Raw genomic sequence first — 23,123 nt, 5'->3', positions numbered from 1 at the left:
TGAGTTTACTTCCACTTGTACCACAGCCTGTGTTGGTGCACTCATACAAAAGGCCACTAGGATTTTAATTACTTGTTTTTTGTTGAAGGATTATAATTATTTAATCAATCTTACCTCTTTGTTTGAGCCTTGTATGGAATACTGAGCTTTTGAGTCAATGCCTGCTCTTTGTTTTAGGATAATTTAGGCCACTCTGCATTATTGTGGCCCCTCTGAATCTGGACAGCACATTATACATTCTGGCAAACAACACTGGAACATAAGAGGACATGAACACGACTACAGTGGCATGTTTAGAAACCTACATAAGGAGCACCCTGTGAGGTGATGGCTATATTACGTGGGTACTGCATCACAGAATATCTATTAGAAGCCCCCTGTGTCGATCATTTCTACTCCATAGTTTAATTGATCCTCTCTCTGTGTGAGATACTGAATGATCATGGATTGTCGCAATTATGATCATTCCCAAAGGTCCACTTATGCATGATTCAAATTCAACCATTTTCCAGGAGTGATATGTCCTGTCATGTGTGTGTGTGTGGGGGGGGGAGAAGCCAATATGCATTGAGATGTGTGCAATAAAAACACCTTCCAGTCAGTCCATTGTAGCCTCTAAATAAGCCATTCCAGCAAAAGAAAGCGTTGTATCCCTCCACACACAGATGGATAAATCTGTTGTCGTGCCTCAACAATGGATGTGTTGACATTTAACAACTCTGCCTAAATCGCAGCCTCTTACAGTTTGTCCTTACAAAAATACGTAAAAAGCACAATCGCAGCGTGAGACGCTTAGTCATTTCAGTTCTTTAGAGAATCCTGAAAACGGCACCGTTGAGGTCCGCTTTAAACGCGTGGTTTTGATGTGTCGTCTTTTGAGCGCACACAGAGCAGCTGCTTTTTGGGGCCCGAGAGATAAGAGACAGGGGTTTGTTTGTGTGATAGCGAGGAAGGGCAACGATTCCCTTTCAGGTTGTTTTTTTTGTTTCGGGCCACCTGCTGGGTTCTCCACACAAAGCAGATCAAAGTTACTCCGCATGCTTTGTTTTGCCATGGTTTCTTATAATTAGTTGTTTGCGCAAGGAATGTATATCAAGGTATTAGCCGCTAATTGGCCTTAGCCAGTGACAGAAGTCATTTTGAAAAAGACAGATTTATTCAGCAGCAACTGTCCAACTTTTTCTGCCATTGTCTTGGTCACACATTGTACCGTGGAGTCAAAAACAATCCAGGGACGATTGTGCAACTGATGCAGCATTTACCCCCAAACACAAAGGTTTACCCAGAAGTGTGCTGATGTGTCCTCTGGTTCCAGTGGACTGCTTTGAGGCCTTACCAGCCTTAACTGAGCGGATAAATCGCTGTCACAGTCCTCAAATGGTGTGATCGCCTGTCACAGTCCCTTCACATCAGTTTGCTTTATTGGATGTGGCTCACGCCTCCAGATATTTATATCTTTTTACTCCACGTACTGTAGTGGCTAACAAAACAAGGAAAAAAATCAGTGAGGCAGGAAAGCTAGGCAGCCGGCTAGACAAGTAATGGTGTGGAATACAGAGGAGGGATGTGTGGGGCTTTGGCTAAGGACTGCCTCTAGATCCATCTTCCCCTGCTTAAAGCCCCAGTGCCTGGGTAATGGTCGCACGGCGGGTGCTTTCAGAGGTTACGGCGCAGGAGATGAGGGATCTAGGAGTAGAGAGGCCAAACTGAGAGGTGATTTCCCCAGCAGAGGCTTCTTCATTTCGGGGCGAGAGGAGGTGTCGGCTATGCCACCGCTGCCGGAGCCTGGAGGGAAACAAGCAAATTGCTCCCCGCAGGAGCAGGGCCCCGGCAGCAAACTGGATCCGACATGACACAGAGTGCTGTCTGCTCCACTGCCTTTCACTTGTTTTTATTTATCTCTGCACACTTGGAACTTTCTCATGTGTCCATTCATACATACACAAGTCTCTACGTAGAAACATAGATCCATGAAGCGAAATATGTGAGACTGGAATACACTGCAAAAAGATTAATTTACCCCAGAAAATCTCCACCTATTCTATTGAGGTCACCAAACTGACCTAGATGTATAGAATCCCAGACACCTGCTGAAGTGTGTGTGTGTGTGTGTGTGTGTGTGTGTGTGTGTGTGTGTGTGTGTGTGTGTGTGTGTGTGTGTGTGTGTGTGTGTGTGTGTGTGTGTGTGTGTGTGTGTGTGTGTGTGTGTGTGTGTGTGTGTGTGTGTGTGTGTGTGTGTGTGTGTGTGTGTGTGTGTGTGTGTGTGTGTGTGTGTGTGTGTGTGTGTGTGTGTGTGTGTGTGTGTGTGTGTGTGTGTGTGTGTGTGTGTGTGTGTGTGAGGTTATCTCTTCGGGGGTTTTCCATGAAAAATCCTCGGTTCGTGTGCTTTAGCTTTAACAGGAAAGCCTACCTTTACAGAAAGTGTGTTATCCACCATGACAAAGATATTGGTTCCACATTAAAGTCGGAGCTATTAAACTGGAAGAAGACGAGGCCTTACATCAAAGCTGTCATGTTGCATGGGAAGAAAAAATGTAAAGCGCGGTCAGTGGAACAAATGCAGCGCTCCTCCCTCCTCGATAGGAGGACCGTTGATGCTGCAAACAGTTTGAGCCTAGAAAGCCTCATCCTATTCAGTGATATATAATATCTGCAGCTTTTCACGAGGAAGATACAGTCCGTCTCCTTCCAACCACCTCTTCTAAATACTTGAGTGAAATTCAGTCCATTTGCCTGAATCAAACCCAGCCATCTTCAATTTGTTAAAGTCTCCTTGGCAGCTCCGAGTTCAGAGGAAGATAATTGAATCTTGCTGATTTCTCATGTTACCTAAAGGGACTTGGGGAGGAAATGCATCTTCCCAAAAAATCCTTTTTCTCAATTTATCGCAAAGGCTTTTCATGACATTGAATCTGAAAGTTATAAGAACGGAAGAAAGAGGAAGAGAGAGTGGCACTCTGAGCTTTGATATTGCTGAGAGATCGGATGATGAATGTCACGCTCCTCACAATACCAGCATCTGGGTATGGAGCATTATGTTGTGAGATAAATGTTACCTTGAGAGAATGTGATATATAAAAAGTAGAGGCATACTTTCACATGAGAATAGGTTGATAAAACTGTCAGTTATGCTGCTGGGTGAGGGTTTAAACAACTGACAGTAAATCCTTAATGATAAAACTGAAATCTTTGGCCATTAAAACCTTTTATTCTCTGAATTGTCCCCCATAAAATCAAGGAGAAATCCAAGCTGTTAGCAGGCTCCTTTTATTGAAGAGGAAATAAATTACTTTTGGGGTTTCTCCCCTTTTTCTGTACTGTGTTATTTAGATTTTTGTGCATGTAAATGGTTTGCAAAGGCTTAAATCCCAAAGTTTCCTCCAGAGGGATTTTCTTTAATCATTGCCCCCCCTTGGATAAAGCTTTGACCCCCTCAATCTGCCTCCCCAGACAATCCTAGCGCTCAGCTTCTGTATCGTTCACAGTTAACCCGACAGAGCGCTGAACTTTCAGACATATTTAATTGATGTCAATATACCAGAGGGGCATTTTAGGATTAAATTAGTCCACTGAAAACTAGAATTAGAATTCTAAACTCACTATAAGAATCAGCGAAACAGTCCTGAGCCCTAGGCCCCCCCTTTAATGTGTGAAATTAATATTATATAAAGCCATAAAATGTCCTTATTAGAGCAATGCGACATTGAATTACTCTTAGAAACAGTACTAGATTAAAAAAGAAACCATAAGCAAAGAGGGATCCATGTTTTCTGTGACGTGTGAAACGCAGCAGAAGTCTTTAATATTACAGTGACAGCTTCCTCTGCTGCTGAAGAAAAAACAATCAACCCATAAGAAGCCCGCTCGCTGTATTTTGACATGCTTCTCAAAAACTGTTGACACATTCTAAATTAAAATCATCTCTCTCTTTTCTCTTCTCGCGCAGTAATACTTCATTAGTTGTGATTGTTCGTCCACGCCGTGAATACAAAGGATTATTTTCTTAGAAATAACAAAGAGCCTGCTTTGCCTCCGAAACCGCGGAAGATAAAAGAGCAGAGCCTTTGATGAGTTAATGAATAAGTGTGGATAAAATCAACAGCGGGCGTGTACTCGCACAGCTAGAAAAAATTGAATTATTGAAAAAAAACAATATGCAATCATGGGGGGGGAAATAAAACACGTAACACGGGGAAAGGGATTTTCTGTAAAGCAAAGATTGCATCAATTTATGTTTCAGGTTGAGGTTTTTGACATTTTATTCTACAGAGCTATGAAGGGAAAAAAACACTTTTTGATCAATTTAAATAATAATATGTTCTTGTTGTTGTTTAGATATTTTTAGCCATGCTAACATCGCGACTCCGGGGACGACGTGTCTGTGTGCCGACACTTCTGTCATAAAATCTACATGCGCACTTGCGTATGCAGTATCTACATATGCACATACGTCTCGAGTGTGCGTGCATAATGAGTGTGTGTTCAATATCTATTACTCTGTTTGCACATGGGGCTATTTCCAAGATTTATTCCTTGGTCTTCATTTCCCAGGCATGTTTTGACTGGAGGAGGGGAAGATGTTCCCTGTTGAGCGGGATGTATATCTCCCAGATTGCCATACTGCTGGGCTGTCAATCAACCACTGTCTTGAACGGCTTCCAGACACCCAATCACATCGGCCGCTACATCCTATGAAGATAGGGGAAGGGCTTGATGTATGTCTTTGATAGGAAAGGCCAACGCTGGTGTGAGCCATGTTGACACGGATCTGAAAGGGTCAGGGCGATGTTGTTGTATGTCTTCTGCCAGCAGACTTTTAAGGCTTATATTGAAACAGTAAAAAGGACATATTGACTGCCAGCCGTGACACTATGCACACAGCGATTGCCTATATTTCACCCGACTGAGACATTATAGTCGCTCTGCGGTGGAGCTGGACGCCGCAGCCTTGCTTTGACAGGCTTGAGTGACATTGGCAATGTGTGCTTACACATGGGCCCCAGGCAAATGGACACAGGCAGAGCTACAGAGGGTAGGAAGAAAAGAGAGGGAGAGAAAGCAGCCATGGGTATATTCAGCACCATGGACAGCTACCATCAGGGCAACATTTGTTTGCTGTTATCTCCAGGAGATGAATCACTTATAGCCAGTGCTGGATAAGCGCACTGGTTTTGAAATGTCACTGTAATAGGATTGCTTCTTACTTTCCCTCGTGATATGTACTTTTTGTGAAAAATGTAGTGCATAACTCATTTGTATTGATTCACATTTTACTTTACCAAAAATTCAGCTGTAGTGCATTTATTAAATAAACTTCTCCCTCCGTGTCCAACAACAGCTCCCCTCCTCCTGCCTGCTCACAGCTTTTAGGCAAACGACACACCCTGTAATTGCTCTGGCAGCCTTAAAATCTTGTTAGAAGCCCACCCTATAAAGTGACAAAGTGTGCGCTTTCACACCCCGGTGGTGATGCCCCTCCAGGCTCACCAAGGCTCTTAAAAAATAACAACTTTTTGAGCTGTTTCATTACTGCTGGCAAATCCCTGCAGTGGATTGAACTTGTATAAAGTTGATATGGGACACTCCAGATATTGCTCGTTTTGCTGAGCTCTCCTATTAAGTTAAATCCCCTCACGTAAACTCAATAAACAGTAAGTGCAGATTATGAGTAGAATAATGCTTTTCACCCCTGCCTGTAATTTGTGAGGATTAACCCTTACCGACAATATAATACAAATGGTGAATATTTAATTCTATCTGTTAAACTGTCACAAAAATATACTTTAAAATAGGTTAAAGGCGAGCAAAACTCAGAGGAGCATGTTGTTATTAATAGAAAAATGGCTGGTTCCCTTTAAGCAAGCTGGAGTTGTTGCTAGCTTTTGGGCTAACCCCCTTCCCTTTAATCAGCAGGTGGCAGTGGTCACACAGGAACGTGGCTTGGGTCTTAAGGAGTTGTAGCATTTATCAGCCGACAAATAACTGCTACGTCTACAGCTAACACCTGACTCCTTACTTCACACGACACGTGGCTGACCGCTAGGCTTGCAGTACAGTGGCACACAATCTTCACCGAGTAACAAACGCAGCCCTACCCTGCTGACAAAATCGCAGATAAACTAATTGATGTTCTGGAGTCTGAACATTACTGACAAAGCAGCTGTGTCCTCGACAGTGCTAGCCAGCTTCCCCAGAGTTCTGTTCCTTTCTCTACTCTCCGGTTCTGGTATAACACAATGCTATTGCAGCACCCAACCTTACCTATTTATGAGTTGCCATGGTTGTTTTGGACCAACCTGAACCGCCACAACAAAGACAACACTTTCCAAATGGCCAACAGTCCTGAAAATGTCTAACTCTTCTTTATAAACACTTGGTAGTTTCAAGGACTTTAAACTGGGTCGGTGCAACATGTGTGTGTGGAGGGGGGGCTCAAGTGGGACCCACAGCTCATCTTTGCCTGAGGATCCTCTTCAGGGTTAATCCAGCCCTGGATGAGGGTGAGTCATAGGTAGTGAAATGCCTGCAGTGTTACAGAGGCTCCCACTTTTGACGTGTGCTTTTCAAGTATCTCATACTTCCTTGCTTCCTTGATCTGTTCCTGTCCTCCAGCCACTGGCCATTCCCTTCTGCTGGCCTGAAGCTGGTGTTTTAGTATGTAGCAGTCTTTGAAAAGGAGTGCTATGCTCTCCTCTGCTACTCTCTTTTTCTTGTGTTGCTTTCCCCCTCCCAACATTTGATCCATACGAGCACTCACTTTTTAATCAGAGCTTTCAAATTTGACCTTGACTTAAATCCATCAAGCTGACATTTCTGGTGAACACAGGGGGGGGGGGGGGGGGCCTCGGTGGCAGCTTCGAAAAAATCCAATGATCTGCTCTTTGAATGTGTTCACAGAGGGCAGCGGCATTAAAATGACAAGCTAGTTCCATTGCATACTCCCAGGCATGGAGCCGGTGAAAGCTAGCAAGAGGTAATTATCATAAGAGTGAGTGGAACAGAGCTCCATGCTGAGGAGATTATACTCTCCTCCTTCCCTCCCATCCTCTGTGGTTTCTCTCCCCCTGTTTGTGCGTCACTTTTAACACACAACCCAAACAGCTTTGACAGGGTTTATGAAGTTTAGATGAGAGACAGAGAGAGCATGGTGGTAGGGGGTGGGGGAGGGAGTTTGGAGTAATGAAGCAGCAATGTCAAAGGAATGATTTATGAACGGCTCTTGCCTTCACTGACAGCGATGCAGTCAGCTCAAATATCCCATTTCAGAAACGTTCAATTCTGACCACACACAGAGTGATCAGTGTATCATTCCGAGAAATTGGATAGCATTGTTATTTTAATACAGCCTCCCAATGATACGTCAGCAGTCTTTCCACATGACGGCAGAACAATGCACATTCAGGACAACTGGAGGAGGATTGTAACGCTCGGCGAAGACGCGTTTATTAGGATTCACACGTTTCCTCTTTTTAATTATCAAGCCGTTTGTGATTTCAGACTTCAAAAATACCAAGGGAAATTGCCTCATAGGTTATTCGTCTTCTTTTTTAGCATCAGCGTTAAGTGTAGGCTGTTATGAGAATACTGTGCTTTATTGGATTACGGGCCCTCTTTTCCTCCCACTGCATATTTACATTTTAGACAGTAAGCTGACATCCATATCTACTGCTTGTGTGATTAAGCAGGTAGGAGTTCAATGTCTTGTTCCGGGACAACAACAAAGACAGAAGGCATGATTGCTTTTACATACACGATTGTGTAACGTCCCAGTTGGTGGACAGAAATTCAGCAACATTTGATTTAAAAGTAAACGATCCCCTTCAGCAGAAGCTATTCTTTCCAAATTGTTAGGTTGTTTGATTTTGGCAACACCTTGAAAATGGGCTTTCTGCCCAAAATCTTGAAAATAGGCTTATTTCCTCAAATGTGACTCGGCAGTAATCTCATCTACTTAATAAATGACACAGTGGCTGGCAAATTCAATTTCCTTTTCCTTCAAACAACAAGAAACATGTCTGATCGAAAAACAACCTTTCAGAAAAATAGTGCAGAAAGGATTGGTGTGAGTAAATATTTAATTCAACAATAAAAATGTGAATACTTTTGTAAAGAAATAACTTGCAAATGATACAAATTACACACACACACACACACACACACACACACACACACACACACACACACACACACACACACATGCGAGTGGCCTTAGGAAAATATATTTTCATAATAATAATACATTGTGTTTTTTACAGAGATTTTCCTGGTGCTCAAAGACACTTTACAAACAAATAAAGGGAATAATTACAGAATAAATGTTTTAAAAAAAGGCTTTAACCAAGTGAAAGAGGGAGGGGAAGGTCAAGGGGGGGAGATAAAATGTCTCCTTTGGCATTTATACCGACTTTGCTCTTATACTGTCATCGTTTGTTACCCAGAGCCATGAAAGACGACTGAGGCTGATGTAGGCCTCGTGAAGATGCGCTTCATCCCTGACAGGCTCTTGATGTTCCTTATGTCCACCAATCAAAATGTATTACCTCATTGGACTGAATATTGTTATGACTGCGCAACAGAGAACTTCAAATACACGGCCCTGTGAGTCCCTGACTGACTAGACTATTACCATCTGTCTCTGTGAAGTGACTGGCCCTTACTCATCGAGGCCTTGGACGACTGTGGGTCGTGACGTGGGAAGGACAGAGGCAGCTTCTGAATGAAGCCTTGATCATCACAAATGCATAGCAACAGACATTTGTTGTGGAGGCGCTGCTCTCCATGCAGGAGACAACCTCACTGGTAATCAGGAAGAACAAACTTAACCAAGCTTTTAATTATTGTTTGTGTAGCTGTCTGATCCCATTCAAATCACTCGGCGGGATCTGCACAAAACTAAGGCGCATAAGAGGCATGATAAGGGGATTTTTCACACTATATCTTCTCAAATAGATACTGGAGGATTCTGAAAGAGAGTAGATTTAACAAACCAATTATTTTAAACTCTGTAAATGTGTGGCGTTGAGGCAGGAGGGACGTTTTCTCTGCACAGCAGAGGCCAGAATCTCCTTAAAAAACCACCTCTGAGGAGCCCTTTACTACTCCCATAACATCTTCCAAGTATGCCTGACTGATTTTTTTTTTTGGACAACGTAATAGGGGGTAATTATGCCAATCATTAGATCTTAACAAGTGCGATTCTATTTTCAAGATACGTCAGCTCCACTTTGTCACACTGTGCCCCATTATCATCTTGTTAGCAGCAGAAAACACACAGGCCTGAAATGTGGATTTAAAGCATTTCTGCCAATTACCACAGCCACTGGCCTTTACGTCTAATGGCAGCGCTCTGTGTGTAACGGCCGACTCTTTACTGTTGCCTCAACGTAATATGATATGTTGGCCATTTAACACATCCATTCAGACACAAAGCATCCATTTGGAGTTTTTGACCACCTGGTGAATGCCAGAGTCAACATTCACTTAACTTTTTGCTCCGTTTTGTTTTGTTCTCCTAACATAAATATCCTGCGTGGTACCAGATGAATATTCCAATATGTGCACCAGTTAGTTGCTAATTTAGATGCTAGGTGCTTTTCTTACCCAAAAACCTTACCACAAGAGCAGTGAACCAAAACCATAACGCTTGAGACTGAAACCACTGAAAATCACAAGGTGTTTTAAGCTCTCTACGTTCAAAGGGTGCTGCAGATTCTTCTAATCCTCTCTTCTACTAGCAACTTGTTTTTACACTCTAAAAACAACCCATTGTAATATTCCGTATCGTTTAAGTTTCATCCAATATTTATTATCCATTTTAAATGCTTAAATCAAACCTCTGCTTTAGCACTGCTCTGGCACGCATGAAAAATACATTTCACCGTCACTGAATTGTGTCTGTGGCTTTGGGACCTTGGGAAGAAATCATAAAATACGGCTCAAGTCGAACAATTATGGTCCAGAATTGCTTCCAGGCATATGAGTGGCAGATCAACGACTCGTTTCATCCCTGTTAAAGGAGACATCGCCCATTAAGTGAACAAGATATTCTGTGCTTTTCCCTCAAGTGGTGCTGTTGAATCCATTTTTGCTGACTAAGACGAAATGTAATCTGGTATAATTCAAATCAATGGAGGCTTGAGCACATTTAAATTGTAACGTGGTATCATTGTCATTTCATATCTGCTCCTCTTTTTTTGGACGGTGCAGATTTTCTCCCATTTGAAAGTAAAATGTTTGGGTGGAAAGACCAAATTGATATCTGGGTTTGGCAGTGGGTTCACGTACACCCCATCCCCCCCCCCCGAGGCTGTGGATTAATCCAGTATTCTACTTTATGTGCATCTTTTTTTGGCTTCAGCTGTTCCTTTTTGAGGATGACATTTGCAAGGAGAATTGATTAACAGACAAGTGTGATTTACATACTTAAGCAGATTCCACTGTGTCCAAAAAGTCCTTGTCAAAACTGGACATTTTAGACACGTTTCAGAATACTTACACACACACATTGAGACACACACATTCCCGCTGAGGGACCTGCGCCACACTGAGCCAAAAGGCTGGCAATCCTTTTTTCATAGAGACCCCCCAGCAGGCTTCAAACCCCACTCTCCCGTCAGCTCCTGTACATGAAAATGTGAAAACGATGAATTATACACAACACCTGCTCATTGGACATGCCAGATATACCCGCCTTGCGCGGCGGTACAGGAGCCTCCTTGGCATCACACCTGTTCCCCAATGTGATGGGACAGTGTGGATCATCCCTCCTGAATGTATTATTGATACCTTTCATCTCCGCTCAATGTTTGACCCCTCACTGCAGGCTTCAGTATCATAGCATGTACTCTTTGATTTGTCCGCGTTTTAATGGCTTTGGTTAGTGTTTCAAGAGGGGAAGAGTATCGATTCAAGGTTGAGCAAGCAGTAATTCTGTGCTATTATAACACTTACAAGTCTGTCAGTCACATGAACTCACAGGTGCTCTCCAATGATCTAAGAGCAGCGAATGGATTCCAGACGAGGCTAGAGAGAATCACATACGATGCATTGAACGGCATAATGGAAGTGTTTCCATCCTTTTAAAGCGCTTATTATATTTTAAAAGCACAGACAGTCAGTCCATCAAACGTCAGATATTGGGCAAAACCTCCGCTGTCACACGCTGTTAGCCATTGTTTGAAGAACTGTCTGTCGATAACTTGTAAAGCGGGTAGGAGGCCTTTCAAAATATCACTCGCTGACCGATATATTTAACCAACACATCTTCTGTGTACTGTAACTTCATTCCTGCCGCTCCGCTCCTCTACTCTCCCAGCCATACCCTTACTCTGCTCTGTAATATATTCCCGCCGTCTGCCTCCTCACATTCATTTTAAAGTCATTATCACCCTCACACGGAGCAATGGCACCCACCAAGATGGAGACCGCCAAGGCACACAATGAAAGGTCACACAGGAGGGGAGCTGGAGAGGGGGGGTGGATAGGACGAGGAAGTGCAATGCTGAATCACAGAGCCAAAGTAAAAAGGCAGAGTTGGGAGGGGAAAATAGTCTTTATAGGTCAAAAAGGCATGATTGAAGTTGATAATGAGAAAGGGAGAGGACCGGGAAATGAATCTGGAGGGATGGAAGGTGGCGGATGGTCATTAAAACATCTGTCCTGCATACACACTGAGGGGGGCAGGAGCAGCTGGTTAGGCAGGTGATGAGGTGAGGCGGGAAACTCAACAGGCACGACTAGTGGACAGGTGAGGAACAACAGGGGAGGATGACTGTGTGAACAAAAAGCCTCCTAAGGTGTTGTACAATCGTCAGAAAGTTAACAAACGGGCCGAAAAGCAAAGTTGAGGTGCTTTCTTTTCCAGATATTTATTCAAACTTTGTGATTTTATAGACGTGTCAGATCAAACGCCTTTCTATAAAGTACTATTTTTTTATGTTACCAGTTTTTTACCTCTTTGATATGGTGTGTTTTGTGGCCTGCTAATTCCTCGAAAAGGACTCAAACCAAACAAAAAAGAGTTATCATGGCCATTTGTCACAGCTTCTGTATTGTGTTATGATAGACACCTTAGGCTACCTTGACATTGTGTGTGCAACACCTCAAGTTTTTCGTTGCAAAACTAAAATAGCATTGTACCACGAGGCTTAATGCACTGCTCATGTTAATTTGTCTTCATTCAAACTTAAACATATGCACACTGGTAAAGGAGAATAAACGTCCCTGAAGGGAAACCATTCTTTCTATTGGCTCCATCAGAGTCTGGATACAAGTAAGGATTGCTGCTTTAAGTTACAACCCTTACTCCATGAGGTCATTTGTTCTCACGTGAAGTATAAAGATTACATATAACCCGAAACCTCTGTGTAGCGTAAATAGCTGGGAGACCTCGGGGGATCTGCCAGATGCCATACCTTTGATATTGAACCATTAGAACAAAGAGCCTGTGTTTGAGGGTTGATTAGATTTGAGTTTCTATACAGATGGAATTATACATCATCAAATACAGTTTATGAACATCAAGCACATCGATTTCCATTCTGAAAAGCACTAATCAAGACCGGGGCTCGGAGTGGGCGTCTGTTGCTCTGCTTACAATGCCACTCTGCGGCGGTGAAAGTAAAGACATTAGGGAATCATAATGATTCTCCTCTCGCTACTAAATGAATGAAAGCCCTGCAATTAAATAGAAAGTGTCAAAAATGTTGTTGCTAGCCGCTAAATGGCCGGCTCCAGGATGTTTAAAACACTCCCTAAACGGCCTGTGTGGATTGCCGGCATTTGCTAGTCAATACGATACATGTTGAACTCGCTTAAATAAAGGACAATGTTGAAAGCCCACAAAGTGACAGATGGGCATTACTGGCACGATTGAATAAAGCCAGAGAAAAAATAACGCTCAATCCATTTACGCTTGTACAGATCTGCTTCCACTTTGCTAAATGCAATTAGGCCCATCCACTCTGTCCAAGTGACACCCCCGAGGCCTTTTAAGGAGTCAGCACAAATAGATCTCTGTGCTAAAAGACAAGGGAGGGAGGGGGAGAGGGGGCGTTAAGGTATGGATGGAGGGTGGCTGAATACGTTTCCTCGGAGGAATCAGCCATGTTTACCCCCGCAACAGGATGCAGGGAGAGTGGAAACCGGAGCGAGAGAAGTGGTTATAAATCATACTTTGCCGTGGGTTCGCCCTCGCTGCATCTTCGCCCCCCCCACTCCTTCCCCTTGTTTGACTCAGCCCCTGCATGGTGGAGGGTCTGGGGAAGGGTTGTGGTGGTTTAGTTTCTAGCGAGAAGCTCCTCTTGAGATCAAACCCAATGCCTTGGAGTGGCAAACATTTCTTACTTTCTACCCCTTTGTACTTACTTCTTGTTTTTCTTTCCACTGCATCTTTCTTTCTGGATGCTACACCACCCCCCCCCCCCCCCACACACACTCCCCCAAAACACTGGGATCTCACTTTGTCACAGACGCTGTCGCCAAGCGCTTCAGTTTGAGTGACCCAACTGAGACTCTAGCAAACTCTCTGTCTCAATGCTGTTTGATGATTCATGCCAGTGATGTTTACTCAGTCCAACACTACCTCCAGCACTGCACCACTACATCGTGTGTGTGTGTGTGTGTGTGTGTGTGTGTGTGTGTGTGTGTGTGTGTGTGTGTGTGTGTGTGTGTGTGTGTGTGTGTGTGTGTGTGTGTGTGTGTGTGTGTGTGTGTGTGTGTGTGTGTGTGTGTGTGTGTGTGTGTGTGTGTGTGTGTGTGTGTGTGTGTGTGTGTGTGTGTGTGTGTGTGTGTGTGTGTGTGTGTGTGTGTGTGTGTGTGTGTGTGTGTGTGTGTGTGTGTGAGAATCCTCCGTGTGAAACCATAGAACAAGTTTTTGAAAAATGTTCCACTTGCTCTTGAGTGACTGCTACCCTTCATCCGTGTCAACACCGCACTGTCGATCTGATTCCGTCTGTAGCGCAGCTGTCTGTCATGGTAGTGAGCGCAGGACGGTGAGAGAAAGGGGGGACTCTGGAGAGGAAGTAGCACCACATCTGTAACACCGACACTGTGATCCAGATCACAAAGTGGATCCGGCTCCAGCTGGAGTCAAATATTGTTGGACCAGTATGAAGTCAGAGACAGGATGGGTTGAAGGGGTCTTCTGTAATTGGACATATTTGCAGATAAAACAGAATGTTTGGCAGAGCTCCGTCTCCACGCTGTGCCGGCTCAGCAGGCAAGTCTCGCTGGAGCCTCATTTCGTCATAAAAGCAATTATGTCAAGGGTGTATGTATTCCTTAATCCAATCACAATTATGAAGGTTGGGGGAGAACTTTGCTAAGCTTACCCTTGTCCTTGCAAAAAATACCGCCTGGGGAAAGATATCTTACTGGTTAAAGCTTTGTCGTTCAAAATAGGATGTGTGTACATTTTAAAAGATCTACTTGATGAAGAATCCAGCATCAGCAGTGTCATTTCCATTTCACTATTAGAAACAGTCACTTTCTAAATAAGTCACAATCATTTTACATTTAATTCTGTCATACTGAAAGTGCTTGAAGTCTATAAACACCATGTCTTCAGGATGGGTGTATTCGGAATTTAGATTCTAGGTCTCTCATTTGGAATTAATGATCATTACTTCTTCTAATTAAAAAATCTCTTCAAACACTTTCAAACTAATAAGACCTCTACATATTTTTTTGAGGTTAACAGGTAATCATCAGCATGTTAGCACTGTCATTGTTAGCATGTTAGCATGGCTGTAGACTCTTTATATCATATATATATATATATATATATACTAATATGATTTTAAAAAAATGTGTAGCTGGTATTAAAGGAAGCTGAACCTCCACAGAAGGGGATTTGCTAACACGAGTTGACCCTAACCCAGGGAGCACTTCTTCCCGGGCTCCCTCCGAGACCGGCAGACCCAAGAACCCAAGGAACGGCCGTAATCCTACCCTGTGAATAAGCACTGTCTTGAGAGGCTTGAACCCTTCACTTTTTCTGCTCAAATTTGACTGCCATAACTGCCTTAAGGGTGGGTCGTGACCCATTAATCCCTCTGGCTAGGGAGTCAATAGAGACAGGCACTGAAAAATAGAAGCAATGAGACATACATTTTGCCACTATGTAGCTTATTCTCACCATGCACCTCCTGTGATTTAGCAGAAATCCACACATGTGGCTTTTAAATTGACAGAATTGTTTAATAACCAATTTAGTTATCAGCTTAATGATGATTTGCATGTACCAGATGCATCATTTATTGTCTTCTACCATGTTTTTCCTCTAAAGGAAACATTGTTTTTAGCAGTGAAAATCCATGAATGCACATTCAAACCATTCTGACCCCCGCTTCTATTACACTAATGGACTTATCACATTAGGTATTTGTGCAATATGTGTCTGCAAACAAGCTTACACACACATTTACATGGGTCCAAATGTCTGTGTACATGCTACACATGCAAATGGACAGATGTGTGTGAATCACGTGGGCTCCTCTATAGGACAGATGCATGCAGACGTGCCTCACATGCCAAACCCGGAGTTGTGAAGTGCACTCACTGCCTGCATAATAAATGTTATGGACTAACCTGGGATGAGTTCATCAGGAGGCCTCATTTCACACTGGCATTTTAAAGAACTCATATTTATGCTAATTCACAAAGCAGACAAGTGCCAAGGCCAAGAAACACTCGTGAGCTTGTGACGCTGTCACGTTGAGCAAAGTGTCATGGAGTGAAACAGAGCAGCAAGGAAAAAATGTGTAATGCATGTGAAACTATGGTATTTAAAGAAATATTGTACCTGTGTATTACCTTGCTGCTGAAGTGATAATTTCCACTCTTGTAAATGGTGTGTGAGTATATGGGGCTGCAGGTACCTCACCTGCCTGCTCACCTATTACGGCGCACCCAATAGTCTTTAAGGGGCTGCGTCTTCAGGAGACGGGTGGGTTGTGAGCTTCTCTGGAGCAGGAAGCGTGAGTGTGGTTGTGCGGGTATCCAACAGTCTAATGGTCATTCTTCGCTGTGCGTGTGTATGCGGAAAACGAAGCTACACTAAACTGGATGTTGCATCGCCCACGTGTCACACGTCGCGGTGGAGAGGACGATCGGGCTGAGATCAAAGGACTAGCTACTCTCTGCAACACAGGGTGAGATCGGCCGAAGATCGTTTTCTTTCCGTGTTCTTTGTGGATTATAAAATATCCACATTTCAGTTCGCTGGTTTTTTTCAACGGACTATGGGGGCCTGGAGTGGGCTTTAAAGACAATTTCTGTTGAGCTTTTGAGCTTTGTATATGTTTTTGGGGTTTGGCAGAAAGACTAACCATATCACTAATAATATGAATGAAGCATAACAACTGTGTGTGTTTCTTTGTATCATTTCCCTTTCCAATAATATTTCTGAGCCAGTACCCCCTTGCGTTTAAGTTAACACTGCTATTTTTAATATGTGACTGTTACAAGATAGTGCATTTTTGATAAGATATGCATTACCACTTATGAACAAACCATGCTATTGTTGGAATTATTATGTTTGAGGTTAAGTTTGAAGAGTTTAACAAGTGTTTGGCGCATTGTGAAGAGCTGCATTTCTATTATGACAGTAACATGATAAGCAGCATGCTTTTTCCTATCAATATTTAACATTTAGGAACCGTCACAAAGGAGAAACATGTAGCATGCCAACACTAGACCTTCCTCCTTATGTTTCCTCCCACATACTGATTGCTTCTTTGTGTTCATGCCTTCTGCGCAGAGGGCGATATTCTTTTTCTTTTTCACGAAGCGCACCTTAAAAATAATGGGTCACAGCCTGCCGTTCCCATGATTCTCTCATTTTGCTTTTGTTTACACTCTTTTCCCCTCGGCTGATGTCTGGTTTCAGACGGAGGGTGAAAACAGATGCTGCAGCACAGGAAGTGTAAGAGAAATGAAGAGCTTTTTGAACATCAAAGCAGGGAAACATGTCACAGTAGAGGCACAACATTCAAATAATAACTTGAAACTAAGCAGAATATGTACTCATCTTTACCCACCTACATTCCAATCACCGTTTCCTCGAAAAAAAAACATAAACCTGACGAATGTAAGGATCTTTCCTGATATAAACACTGCTGCCCCATCAGCTCCCCACAGTACACTCCTCCTTTGTGTGTGTGTGTGTGTTAAAATACAGATTTAAGCCTCGTCACAGGGACCCTCGTGATGGAGGGGGAAGCGAATGTGCAGCTGACTAAAGGGCACAGACGCAGAGACAGATGCTGCTGCTGCTGCTGCTCACAGACTGTACAGCTGCTGAGACTGCTCTGCCAGGAGCATCATACCACCCCACCCCACAAACACACACTCTCCTATTGGCTGTGATGCTGATTTCTTACCCTACAAATGCTTTTAATTTGTTTTAAATACATGTTTGCTGTAAGCTACTCATTGAACATTAAAACCAGGAGATCTAATGTTAAGCTTCAGCCAATAACCGGTTTGACGGACAATAAGTAGGAGTGTGACTATTGTTTTTTTGTAAGCGGTTTTCTTGATTCCCCTTCCTCTTTCCTGTCAATTAAAGTTAAAAGCCCCCTCGCTGCTTGTGTAAAGTTTAAAGCAAGTAAGTAAAAAGCCTATCTATATCTGTCCGTCTGTGTTTCATTTCTCTTCCCCCCCCCATCCTCACCGTCTTATCTCGGGTTTCTTCCGCCAACAGCTTCATTTCTCTGCAGGATGGATCCTCTCCGCCTGCTGCCGGCTGCGAAATAAATTGCTCCACAAAAGCCCAAGCAGCCCGTGAAAACCCCACCTCTGCCCGGCTTAATCAATAGCAGAGCCTCTAATGAAACGCTCCTTCACTTTCATATGCTCATCCTCTTCAACCTGTCATTTTCTGTTCATTCCATGCGCTCCGGCTAATCCTCACCTTTCTTCAGCGGGTCAACATATGATTTAATTCCCCCCTACCACCACCACCTTTACCCACCCTTCTATACCATACCACGGGAGGTGACCCTCCATAAATGTCAGCCGCCACTGTGAGTTTTGCGCTCGCACGAGCCGATCATAGATTTAGAGCTCGCAATTATGTCAAAGTGCCCACAAAAAAAAGAGAAATGGATGAAATGCCACGTCTCGAGGGGCCTTAAACCTTACCTTCACCCATCATTTACATGAATTAATTTCACTCAGTTTATTTTTTATGGACAAGTCCATATTGGCGCGGCCACACTTCATAGATCTTTCACACAACCCTTGTAAAGCCATCATCACGAGCGTGTTTATTCCCGTACGTCCCGTCTCCTGCGTTTCACTGTGACATCACTACGAACCACATCGCTCTATCTGTGTTTTCAGCTAAAACGGCCTTGTTGCCATAAATCCGTTCTTTCTTTCTGTCTCTGTGCACCACTGAAGTAACTGGCAGGTTTTTGTGTACCCTCACCAGGACTCGATGGGGAAATAAATGGCATGAACATAACAGAGGTGACAACAAGAGGGTGTTTTTAAACGTACAGCTCGCCCCGGTGCAGGGAGAGAGGAAGGTACAGTCTCACAGTGTCGTGATTAAGTGCGCTACTGAACAGTTTGACATGCATGCGCCCAGGGATGATGGAGGAGAAAATGACAGCAGATGACATTAGCATAAGAAAATCTCCACCAGACACTGCTTATGTTCATGTAGTACAAATATTCATTTTTTTGTAATAGTTCGACCCCTTCAAGACCTCCGACATGCGCGTTAGAAATAATCTCTTAACACCGAGACTGATTGGTCCACCTTCTCTAATCCGGTCTTCTGAGTGGTTTTGTATCTCTGGCCTTTGCAGAGCAGGTAAAACCTGATGAATGTCGGAGCGACTCGTCCGGGCTCAGCTGATTAATAACAGTTTAATCAGGGTTTAGTCTGCAACAGCTGGGGACATCCTGCTCCTCATTTATTCAGCGCGGACACGTCAGTCACTTCCTGCTTGCCTTTCTCCCTCGTTTTACAGCCCGCATCCCTTCCACTCCCAGAATCCTAGCCATCTCTGTGACTGTGAGGGGAGTGCTGTCAACTTTCAAGCAGAAGGTTTGATCCCATGTCGATGTATCCTTGGGCAAGATGCTTAAGTCTGACTTTCTCCCAATGGCTAATGGTGTGTGTGTGTGTGTGTGTGTGTGTGTGTGTGTGTGTGTGTGTGTGTGTGTGTGTGTGTGTGTGTGTGTGTGTGTGTGTGTGTGTGTGTGTGTGTGTGTGTGTGTGTGTGTGTGTGTGTGTGTGTGTGTGTGTGTGTGTGTGTGTGTGTGTGTGTGTGTGTGTGTGTGTGTGTGTGTGTGTGTGTGTGTGTGTGTGTGTGTGTGTGTGTGTGTGAGAGAATGTAAGCAAGGTGCACTACTCTGTATGAATGACGTGTGAATGAACACATGTAGTTTGTAAAGTGCTTTTTGGGTTCGTAAGGACTGGAAAAAGTGCTTTATAAGTCCAGTCATCATTTACCATCCTATCCTTATATATTATACTACTGCTTAAATATGCAGACTAATTTACACCTCTGCAAAATCTGTTACTATCTGTTTCTAATTATTTATCTTCTTAACTTTCTATTTAACTATTAACACAACAAATGAGCAAAATAAAGGAACCGTGCTGTGCTACTTGAGTCGTTCTCACCTGTGATTTACACCAGCTTCCACTCATGACTCTGGTGGGATCCATGTGGCCCCAGACAGGCACGACAAGTCAGCCAGACAAAGCACCTCCATGCCAGTCGGCCAGAATGAGACAGTGGTGCGGAGGCGGCGTGATGGATTGAACTGGCGCTGCTGCGGGTTTGCTCTCCGTTTCAGCTGGACACCTCGCAGCAGCCCACGTCGAGCTCCGAGCCTCGGAGGCACGGAGAGACGGCTCGAGGTGTGAAACCAGAGCCATAACCGAGCCGTGTGGGCTTTTGTTTCATGGCTAATTACCGCTGACTCTTGGCTCTCATCCCGCCCCTCTTGCTTTCTCTCCCCTCCATCACCCCTCTGCCAGCGGAAAAGGTATTACTAATGACAGAAGAAGGTTACCCAATTTATCTTCGAGCAAAACCTCTCCTCGCTAGCTCTCCTCCCGTCCCTGCAGAGCGCAGATTGCCACGGGAAGAAAAAAACAATAGCAGCTGCAACCGGAGATTTAACTGATCCCAATCTCAATCTGGTTTAAATTCCTAAAATCATATCAGCTGCAACCTTAAGACCATCTGCTACCGTCTGATTTCTATATTCCTTAAGACCCTCTGGGCAAATAAACGTAAAGGGTTCTTCTTCAAGGTGGCTTCAAATTCCAGGTGGTGTGCTTGCGATGCAGATGGTGTGATTTACAGCAGAGGATGAGAAGAAAGACTCGGGGGGGAAACGGCAGCTTGAAGAGAGCTTTGGTGGTTTTGACCCTTTGATGCAGTTTGATTTGAGAAAGGCCTTTTGGCGTCGGGAGAAATCAGGAGTTGGATGACACAGAAAATCTTGCTGCATGCAGCTTTAGATGACTCTCGGAGTCACAGCCCGTCATGGCAGTGGCTGAAGGGAGAAGTGTGAAGTGGCTTAACTCTATTCTCAGGTGGTACCATCCAGGTACCCTCAAGGATGTAGCTCAACCCCAGCAAGGCTGTTTAACGGCCCTGTAAAGGCACGGAGGGGACCAATGTTTTAAAGATCAGGGACACATCCTGTTTAAGACACTGTTGATAAGGTCAGTCAAGGTTAAAGCAACCACTCCTAAATGATGGTTTTGTTTCAGATAAGTGTCCTGTTGCTGTTCCTTGTTTGTTGTTTCATAGAGTTCTGCAGCGATGACTTATTTATTTGTAAGCTAACTGAGAAATAAGCATCACAAGGGTTCTTGATCTCTTGAAAAACGTTTACTTCTGTCTTTTTTTCATTATAGAATTTGTACATTTAACACAAAAACAAACAGTTAATTAAAAATGTGGAATGAATTGTATATAAATAAAAAGAGGGACTTGTTGGAGACGATGCTGTTTAATATATTTGTTTAATGTTCAAGTATTTTAAATACAATACAAATGTTGATAGAAAAATGATTGCGCAATCCAATTCTGCAGTAAAGTATTTATGAAGTGATATAATATGTGGAGTATAATAGCATTTCAAAGCAATAATTGTTCTGTTATTTATGTTCTGTGTCTGACAGCAGACAGAAGTGGCGACATACAAAGGGGGGGTGTTAAGAAGAACTGTTTGGTCTTGCTGGATCTGCAGCTGAGGATAGAAGTGCATGAAGCTGGAGCTGCTCACTGTTTCATTAACTTTTGAGGTAATAGAATCCGCTCCATTTGAACAACCAGCAGCAGTTAAATCAGTATTGAACTGCCTCTCGGTGATCTGTCACAGCTGGGGAGAATAATGATATTTCCTCTTGTAACTTTTTAAATGATGAATCTGAGTGCGGTTTGAAAGCCGCTAGATACATAATCGAACAAATACTAAATTGTAGAAGAAGAACATATACTTTATTTATCCCGTACGGGGACATTTCTTTCCCCACTCTGTTGCGTTTACATACACATTACACACACAGGGAGGATATACATGCACAAACTCAACCACACATGCAGGAGAGGTGGCAGAGCAGGGACGCTGCCATGTACCCGGCACCAGGGAGCAGTTTCAGGGTTTGGTGCCTTGCTCAAGGGCACCTCTGCAGTGGCTCAGGAGGATACGGCTCCTCTCCAGCTACTAGCTCACCCCATTTTTTTGGGGGGTCCAATCGGGACTTGAACCGGCGACCCTTAGGACCCAAGTCCACGCCCTTATACACACTGCCGCCCATAGATTGCTGCCTTCCTAGCTAGAAACTATAAAACATGACAATACATGTGGAGTTCCATTTTAACTACTCCTAGCAACCACTGCTGCAGCCTTTGTGTCAAAATAATCTAGTAACATACATTTCAGAAAAGAAAATGATGACAAATTTGTTACATACTAAGGAAAATACCCCCCCTCCTCTGTAATAACTATGAATCCTGTCTGGTAGTAACTATTCCCCCTCCATTACTGTTTATTAGAGTATGCATTTTGCAGGTCTGCACTGAGCATGAGTTATCACATCGCAGGTGCTAAAAATGCAGTTTCTCTTTCCTCTTGGAGATCAGATCAGAGTGGGGGGCTCAGCAGCAGCTGCAGCAGCGCCCCCCCCCCACACACACACACACCTCCGTGACTGCACTGTTTTCGGGAAAGGCCTGTGTTGACAGGCCCTTCATTAGAGTCTTTGTCCTGGAAGAGCCTAGTACATAATTAATGTCTCCGTGATGGATTACATGGGCGGACTGCAAACAGCGAAGAGGTCTGCAGAAAAAGGGGGAATTGATGCAGGGCTATTTTCCCCGCCAACACGCCCACTGTGTGCCCCTTCTGCACTGTCACCCAAATTGCTGATTAGAAAGTCACAATATTTACGACAGTGGTGACTTTAGTACAGGTGTGAGGGAAAATTAACCCCCTGTGCATCTCTTTTTTTTCTGCTAATGCGCAGGAATGAAAGTTGGCTGCGGCCCGACAAATGATCATCTTTATTGCCATTCTCACAGGTGGGGCTTTGGGTGGATGTAAAGCATTAATCACAGCCATCGTTAATGATGCAGAAAGCACTGTGGAAATGAAGCACCTTCTGTTCCCCTCTCCATAATGTCGAGGTGCTCAGTTCTCAAGCTGCTGTGATGAAGAGTAAGATATCTTGTGTTTTTTCCTCATCCATCAGCGGGGAAACTGCACATCCTAATGTCAGCTGTGTACCATCAGAGTATTGATTGGCATCGAGCTGGAGACATAGCGTCAGATCGCAGCTCAGAGCTTCAGTTTAATGATTTTAACTTCCAGATAGAAGTCAGCGGGAATATCAATGCGCTGACTCTCCACGCAACCTCCAGGCTATGTTTTAATAAAACAAACTAAATCCAAACTAATTGCAACACATGGCATTCTACACAAGAGATCAAGTAGGCTCAAGTGGAATGGCATCTAATTGAAAGAGCAGGGAATGTTTGATCTCACAGTTTTTTATTTAATACCCTCCTCAGGGGAAGTCAAGTTTTCAGGATTTTTGGAAATATACTTTAAATCAGACAAGAACTGCTTATTCCCTTTTTTAC

At 43.7% G+C, this 23,123-nt stretch overlaps 1 long non-coding RNA gene across 1 annotated transcript in view; it reads left to right on the top strand.

Moving 5' to 3' along the window:
• The window catches only part of LOC134878948 (uncharacterized), a 77,069-nt gene extending 59,624 nt beyond the window's left edge, over positions 1 to 17,445 (top strand). Inside the window, exon 3 of the long non-coding RNA XR_010167753.1 lies at positions 17,180 to 17,445. This is a non-coding gene — a long non-coding RNA (uncharacterized LOC134878948). The remainder of the gene's footprint in view (positions 1 to 17,179) is intronic.
• The last annotated feature ends 5,678 nt before the right edge of the window (positions 17,446 to 23,123 follow it).

The sequence above is a fragment of the Eleginops maclovinus genome, chromosome 17 (genome assembly GCF_036324505.1).
Source record: "Eleginops maclovinus isolate JMC-PN-2008 ecotype Puerto Natales chromosome 17, JC_Emac_rtc_rv5, whole genome shotgun sequence".
Taxonomy (NCBI): domain Eukaryota; kingdom Metazoa; phylum Chordata; class Actinopteri; order Perciformes; family Eleginopidae; genus Eleginops; species Eleginops maclovinus.
Note: the sequence above shows the minus strand (reverse complement) of the source record. Positions and strands in the feature narration are given on the sequence as shown.